Below are 8,572 nucleotides of genomic sequence, written 5' to 3' on the forward strand. Positions count from 1 at the left end.
CGCTTCAACGGGGATAAACGCTGGAGCGTGGTCGATTGTTCCTTTATGGAGAGTAGGGTAGGGTAGGCCAGAGAACCTCAGGTACACAGCTGTAGCGTGGCCCAATTAATTAATCCTTTTACAGATCGAGATGGTTGACTGCCCCATTTAATGCCAGTAGTAACATATATAGTTATTAGATCAATGGTCAAAACATTGTTTTGTAAGCACGTGTATTTATTGTACATTTGTTTTATTTTTAGGAACTATGCTCACTTCCGATGAGAGTTCTGTTGTTGCTGCTGCCCTGGTGTTTGAGGCAGCACGTCTCCAAGAGGAGAGACGTCCTAAACGAAAACGTCGCATGTGGACCCGGAGCTGGCTGCAGAAAAGATCCACATTGTCACACATGGGTCTCATAAGAGAGTTACGTGACAATAACCCTCATGATTTCCGAAACTACCTTCGGATGTCAGAGGAATCCTTCCAAATAATACTGTCTGCTGTTATGCCACTCATACAAAGGCGTGATACGCCGATGCGTGCAGCCGTGCCCGTGGATGAAAGGTTGGCGGTGACACTGCAGTTCCTGGCAACAGGAAGGTCTCTTCAGGATTTGCAGTTTTCCGCAGCTGTTTCCAGACCTTTCCTGAGCGTTGTGATTCCGGAGACATGCGAGGCCATTGTGCACAGCTTAAGGCATTATATGGAGGTATACTATATTATTTTGGCTGTTGTGTTATGTCGATATATTATACTAGCTATTTAACCCGTTCTACGCCCTGGTTGCGCGCATTTCTATTGGTATATGTTCTACATCCTATCATGTGCTGCTCCCATCCTGCGCCCCCATTCTGACATGTGCTGCTGCGATCCTGCGCCATCCTGCGCCTCCATTCTGACATGTGCTGCTCCCATTTTGCGGCTCCATTCTGACATGTGCTGCTCCAATCCTGCGCCACCCTTCTTTTATTTGCTGCTCCCAACGTAATTTAATAGGTTATATTATTTTGATATATTGTTTTGCACCCCCTCTCAGTCAGTGAAGCTGTCTGATAAAATGGCTGCCTGCATATTCAGGATTGTTGACTATAACTTTGTTATACTAATCAAAACTGTGCGTCAATCACTCTAGGATGTCCACATGAGAGTGTATGTGCACAACAATATATTTGACCTAATTTGTACATGTTTCCTTCTCATCTTGCAGTTTCCCAAGACGGCGGAGGACTGGAAGAAGATTGCTTCCGATTTTGATCAGCTGTGGCAGTTTCCAAACTGCGGTGGTGCATTAGATGGAAAGCATGTGCGCATCACGCAACCAGCCAACTCTGGATCCTTTTTTTTCAACTACAAAGGATATTTCAGTGTGATCCTCATGGCCCTTGTCAATGCGAACTATGAGTTCGTCGATGTGGATGTTGGCATGAATGGTCGAGTCTCCGACGGTGGAGTTTTTGAACACACTTCATTTGGGGAAAGCTTAAGGAACAATCAACTGCAGTTGCCAGTAAATGAAGACACAAAAGCAAACCTCAATTTTGTTTTCATCGCAGACGAAGCTTTCCCTCTTCATCCACATTTGCTGAAGCCATTTGCACAGAGAACACTCACACCGGAGCGCCGAATCTATAATTACCGGTTGTCGAGGGCCCGTCGTGTGGTTGAAAATGCCTTTGGGATTATGGCTAATCGGTTTAGAGTGTTCCACACAGCTATCAACTTGAAGCTGCCGTCTATAGACTTTGTGGTTTTGGCATGCTGTGTGCTCCATAATTTCCTGAGACATCATGATACGAGCTCCTATTCTCCTCCTTCGTTTATTGATGCAGTGGACCCAAGAACCGGAGATATTGTGCCCGGGGAATGGCGTACACAACCTGATAATTTAACAGCTCTTCAAGCACTTGGATCTGGCAGACAGGCAGACGATGCAAGGGACTGTCGAGAAAAATACTGTCAGTACTTTAATGGTTCTGGAGCTGTACCCTGGCAGGATCGCGCCGTATAAAAAAAATATTTCTTTTTGTTTTGCTGTTTACTCAACAATATGTATGTTATGCTTTCGTGTCCACAATGTAAATTTGCGAGTAGGTCACTGTCTTTTCTGTAATAAAATTAAATTGTATTTATTTCTCCCGTTATTGTTGATTGTTCATTTTAGATACTACGTTATAGCGGTCGGTCTATATTGCATTCCAAAGTCAAATGTTGACTTCCTTCCATTCCAAGCTCTGCCATGCACACAAACAAAGGTGTACCCACACAGAATCGTATTTTCAATCATATAAACCTCTGTAAATGACTTAAAATGTGATGAGATGCCTAAAAAATAGTGTTGTAAACCCTTATAGCTCCATAAACATTAAATAATGAGAATTTTTTTTTTTTAGATAACAATTTCTTTATATGTAACAATCTAACTCCAAAATATAACATAACCAAAAAAACAATAAAAAAGAAAAATTATCTTCTTCCACGGCCCAACAGGTGTCGCAGCATCACGCCCTGCTGCTCAACTTGAGTCTGGAGGAGCGCTGCTGTCTGCTGCAGGAGCGCTGCTGTACGCTCCAGGCGCAGTTGTCTGGCCAGGAGCTCTCTCACGGTGGGCGGTTCTGTGGATAGAAGAGGTTGGAGAACTGATGGTGATTCCGCTGAAAATACCTATCGACCTCTGTTGCTGGACCAAATTGAGTGTGTTGTAAATTTCTATTTGGTCCGGGCACACAGGGCTTTTTTTTTTTTAAATTAAATTTTACAGTTTTTGTTGTCAATTGTGACATTCCACCGAGATATCCACTCGTATTATCTTAATACTTACGGAGAAGGGACGCCGGTTCTTCATTGCCAGAACCACTACTGCTTATTTCCCATCCATGACATCTGGCCACTGCTGCTAAAAGGAAATAATAACAGATCTGTTTAACTATGGAACACGCCGTTGCAAAGCGCTCGCTGTTTTTGTCACTTACGTATGGTAGCTTCTGGGGAGAAGGCCGCCGACCCGGGGGAGGAAAATGAGGGCCGGAAGGGAGGTGTTGAGGGTGGTGTTGGGGTGCGAGGCCGCATGGTCAATAAACATGTTGAGGTCCCGGGCTCTGGGCTGCCGCTGGTGGCGGATGAAGGAGAGCTTGTCTCAATGAGAGGTGCCTGTTGCCGGCGCCTTCTCTCTACACATAAATGAAACAAACAAAATGTTTAGACATTCCTATAATGTATGTTGTAAATCAAGTGCAGAGCAAAGGGAATCATTTAAACCAATACGGTTCCTGCTTTAATTAGTCCTAAAATTCAAAGGGAATGAACGCTGTGTTCTGATCGTGTTTTGCAGCAGCATTTGGAGAAGTTGTAACAGAGAAGCTTGTCTTTTATATGTGTAGTACTGTGTGTGCTCCATATTGTGTGTTCCGTACGATGTGTACGTGGTACTGTGTTAGCGGCACGGTGTGTACGTCGTTGTGTGTGCGGCGCTGTGTGTGCTCCGTATTATGTGCGACACGGTGTGTATGCCGCAGTACTAGAAGATCATCACGGCTGTGCGCGTCTACTGATTAGCTGCCATTATTTCTCCTCCGGGCACTGTGCGCGCAGGATAATGTATACAATATGTACGCTACACTGTTATGTCACCTATGCTATAATTACATTTCTATGAGTGATGGTACACTTATGTGAGGTCCTGGGCTGTGGCCTGCTGCTGTTGGTGGATGAAGGAGAACTGGCAGCAATGGCAGGTCTGTGTTGCCGTCGCCTTCTCTCTACACATAAATGAAAGAAAAGCAATGTTTTAAAAACAAAGAACAGGGATTCCAGAGCCCCCCCCCAAAAAAAATAGCCCGCAGGCCTACCTCCTCATAAAAGCATGCATCGCCCAATTCCCCCATACTGGTACTTGCCTCGCCTTGTCTCCGCACGCAACTCAGCAAGAAGGTGTGGATTTTTGTGTCGGAGGTTGGCCCATTTCTTACGCAACTGCTGCGCACTCCGGCGGACGCCAAACCTCCTATCCAGCATTTGGACAATGCGACGCAGCACCTCCTGCTTATGTTGGTTCGGGTGTGCTGGGAGAGTCTTCTGGCACTCATAATCAAGTGCATCCATGCGATGTACCAAAAACCGGAGCTCGGTGTGCCCCAAAGGGGCAGATCTCTGTCTTCCAGCCATTACAGATAAAAAGACGCTATAAAGCAGCACCTAACCACGCCCAGAGGAAGTCCTTAACTGTGCAGTTCTCCCGCGCGATCCGCATCGCTATAGCGTTGCCGTTTATGGACAGCGTCACATTTGTGACGGCTGAGCGCTACAGAAGGAACGCACATAGTAAATGACGTTCGAACGATGAAGATATAACGCCGTTGCGGCACGTAATGTGCGCTCGTGGTATATGACGGCGTGATGACGTTACAGCGTTCCTGCGTGCCTGCGCTACCTTGCTTTGCTTCCCTGACATCCTTAAAATGGCTGCCAGGCGACGTGATCCTCCTATGGGTGTCCCAGAGCTAAAGTTCATGATTACCACTATGGATCAGATGCAGTATGAAACCACAGGGCTGGTGCTGCACCGCAACCAGCACAAGGATGAAGTTGTGCGGGTGGTGTCTGAGGGCCTCAGGAAGCAGTTTGGGATAACGAGAAGTAAGGCCCAGATTGTGAAGAAACGGGGAGATCTTAAATCAAAAAGCCCAGCGCGCCTGCAGGAGCTTCGCCGTGAGATCCGCAGTGGTGAGTACGCAGGTACCCAAAAGTATTGCACGGCGAAGGGTTAATTGGGTGTGTATGTGGTGTGTATGTGGCCCTGCTATGGTGCAATAATGAAAGGAGCAGAGCACTATGTGGCCCTGCTATGGTGCAATAATGAATGGTGCAGAGCACTATGTGGCCCTGCTGTGTTGCAACAATGAAAGGTGCAGAGCACTATGTGGCCCTGCTATGGTGCAATAATGAATGGTGCAGAGCACTATGTGGCCCTGCTGTGGTGCAATAATGAATGGTGCCGAGCACTATGTGGCCCTGCTGTGTTGCAACAATGAAAGGTGCAGAGCACTATGTGGCCCTGCTATGGTGCAATAATGAATGGTGCAGAGCACTATGTGGCCCTGCTATGGTGCAATAATGAAAGGTGCAGAGCACTATGTGGCCCTGCTATGGTGCAATAATGAAAGGTGCAGAGCACTATGTGGCCCTGCTATGGTGCAATAATGAAAGGTGCAGAGCACTATGTGGCCCTGCTATGGTGCAATAATGAATGGTGCAGAGCACTATGTGGCCCTGCTATGGTGCAATAATGAATGGTGCAGAGCACTATGTGGCCCTGCTGTGGTGCAATAATGAATGGTGCCGAGCACTATGTGGCCCTGCTGTGTTGCAACAATGAAAGGTGCAGAGCACTATGTGGCCCTGCTATGGTGCAATAATGAATGGTGCAGAGCACTATGTGGCCCTGCTATGGTGCAACAATGAAAGGTGCAGAGCACTATGTGGCCCTGCTATGGTGCAATAATGAATGGTGCAGAGCACTATGTGGCCCTGCTATGGTGCAATAATGAAAGGTGCAGAGCACTATGTGGCCCTGCTATGGTGCAATAATGAAAGGTGCAGAGCACTATGTGGCCCTGCTATGGTGCAATAATGAATGGTGCAGAGCACTATGTGGCCCTGCTATGGTGCAACAATGAAAGGTGCAGAGCACTATGTGGCCCTGCTATGGTGCAATAATGAATGGTGCAGAGCACTATGTGGCCCTGCTATGGTGCAATAATGAAAGGTGCAGAGCACTATGTGGCCCTGCTATGGTCAAATATCACTGTTGCCATATCTGCTGATCGAACGTTATTTTTTCCTTCACAGACGCAAAGACACACCGACGCCGCCATGAGGCATCCCACACCGCCTCAGATATCGCTGTGCCCTCCGGGTCAACGGCTCAACAACCCAGTAGGTTCACCCAATAATGTGATTAGGATTTGTTGTAAGGTCCCCTCTACCCCCCCCACCTGCAGTCACTGTTGCCATTTATGTAAAAAAAAAATTTTTTATTTTTTCCCCTCACAGAGGCAACGACACAGCGCCGCAGCCACGAGGCTTCCCACCCCGCCTCAGATGTCCGTGCGCCCTCTGGGTCAACGGCTCAACAACCCAGTAGGTTCACCCAATAATGTGATTAGGATTTGTTGTAAGGTGCCCTCTCCCCTCCCCCCCACCTGCAGTCACTGTTGCCATTTATGTAAAAAAAATGTTTTTTATGTAAAAAAATTTTTTTTATTTTTTCCCTTCACAGAGGCAAAGACACAGGGCCGCCGTCGAGTTTACCAGGCCTTTGACACGGACTCTGATCCAGAGTTGCCCTCCGTGCCTACAGATCCTAGTAGGTTCCCACAATAATGTGATTAGGTTTTGGTGGCAGGTCCCCTCTTCCCCCCCCCCCCCACCTGCAGTGACTGTTGCCATTTATGTAAAAATGTTTTTTTTTTTTTCCCTCACAGAGGCAACAACACAGCGCCGCAGCCACGAGGCTTCCCACCCCGCCTCACATGTCCGTGCGCCCTCTGGGTCAACGGCTCAACAACCTAGTAGGTTCCCACAATAATGTGTTGAGGATTTGGTGGCAGGTCCCCTCTACCCCCCCCCCCCCCACAACTGCACTCACTGTTGGCATTTATGTTAAAAAAAAAAAACATTTTCCCTTCACAGAGGCAAAGACACAGCGCCGCAGCCACGAGGCTTCCCACCCCGCCTCACATGTCCGTGCGCCCTCTGGGTCAACGGCTGAACAACCTAGTAGGTTCCCACAATAATGTGTTGAGGATTTGGTGGCAGGTCCCCTCTACCCCCCCCCCCCCCCCCACAACTGCACTCACTGTTGGCATTTATGTTAAAAAAAAAAAAAAAAACATTTTCCCTTCACAGAGGCAAAGACACAGCGCCGCAGCCACGAGGCTTCCCACCCCGCCTCACATGTCCGTGCGCCCTCTGGGTCAACGGCTGAACAACCTAGTAGGTTCCCACAATAATGTGATTAGAAATTGGTGGCAGGTCCCCTCTCCCCCCCCCTCCCCCTCAACTGCAGTCACTGTTGCCATTTATGTTAAATATTTTTTTGTTTTTTTCCCTTCACAGAGGCAAAGAAACAGCGCAGCCACCCCGAGGCATCCCAGTCACCGCAGTACTGGCCCCCTGATGCTCTTCCGGAGAATATGACCCCAGACGAGGTCTTGCCACGTAAGTTTTTCCAACTCGCTTAAGATTGTCACTCACTGCATCTCTCTATGTAACCCTGTACATCAAGGGCCGTTTCAGAGCCTTCCGCCGCCTCAGATGTTTCATTCATCCTTTACGCTATTATGGGGATGTGATCACAGCCCACTATCTGGATAATACTGTGGTATTAATGTTATGTTTTTATGCTTTCTCAACAACAGCAGCCGGCAGTGTGACCATCGTAGATGTTAAAGCCAGGATTGAAAGGCTGTGCGTGACTCTGGCGCAGATTCAGGAGCAGCAGAATCTGGCAATCGGAGAGTTGAATAAGATTAAAGACATGTGCCAACTGTTGGAGGCGGGACAATAATACATATTACCGGGTTAAAAAATTTTTTGTTGTTACATTAAAAAAATTTAGTTAAACTATGATTCATTTTTTTTTGTATTAGTTAAATGTATATGACTTTGTTACGTTAATTTGTGCCCTCATACAGTGCTGTGATCGAGACACACCAATCAAACAGTCGTGATAGAATTTCTAATAAAAGCTTTTATTTAACACATTATGTTAACAAGACAATAAAAAAAAAGTAATGTAAAATAAGTTAGGAAATCACAAATCGTGATACGCCGATTCTTCCGGCTGATAACTTGGGTGCCTGATGGGCGAAGCCATATGTGAAGGTATTGGCGTGTAGGAGTTAGGGGGTGGCTGGCCGAAGTGGGAAACGGGAACATTGTGTCGCATTGGTGTCTGACACTGTGACCAACCATTATAATATGAGGGCTCTGTCCGCTGCATTGGCCGGGAAGAGACCAAACGAGTGTGCTTGTCCAAATTGCCATCTGTACCCTTGTCACGTAATGTACGCTCGTGGTCTATGACGGCGTGATGACGTTACAGCGTTCCGGCGTGCCTGCGCTAGCTTGTTTTGGTTCCCTGACATCTTGATAATGGCTGCCAGTCGCCGTGATCCTCCTATGGGCATCCCAGAGCTCAAGTTCCTTATTGGAACAATGGATCGGATGCAGTACGAGACAACTGGGCTGGTGCTGCACCGCAACCAGGACAAGGATGAAGTTGTCCGTGTGGTGTCTGAGGGCCTCAGGAAGCGGTTTGGGATAACTCGCAGCAAGGCCCAGATTGTGAAAAAATGGGGCGATCTCAAGTCCAAAAGCCCAGAGCGCCTGCAGGAGCTTCGCAAGGAGATTCGCAGAGGTCAGTACGCAGGTACCCAAAAGTATGTGGCACAGCTATGGGGCAGTTTGAACTTTGCAGAGCCACTATGTGGCACAGCTATGGGACAGTTTGAACGTTGCAGAGCCACTATGTGCCACAGCTATGGGGCAGTATGAAAGTTGCAGAGCCACTATGTGCCACATCTTGAACGTT

The 8,572-nt window shown here is 47.5% G+C and overlaps 1 long non-coding RNA gene across 1 annotated transcript; it reads left to right on the plus strand.

The window, feature by feature from the left end:
• Positions 1–563: 563 nt before the first annotated feature.
• On the plus strand, positions 564–2,123 carry LOC138657790 (uncharacterized). The gene is made up of 2 exons (XR_011317186.1): positions 564–691; positions 1,190–2,123. It is a non-coding gene; the product is annotated as an uncharacterized lncRNA (long non-coding RNA).
• Positions 2,124–8,572: the final 6,449 nt, after the last annotated feature.

Source organism: Ranitomeya imitator, chromosome 1 (assembly GCF_032444005.1).
Source record: "Ranitomeya imitator isolate aRanImi1 chromosome 1, aRanImi1.pri, whole genome shotgun sequence".
Lineage (NCBI taxonomy): Eukaryota > Metazoa > Chordata > Amphibia > Anura > Dendrobatidae > Ranitomeya > Ranitomeya imitator.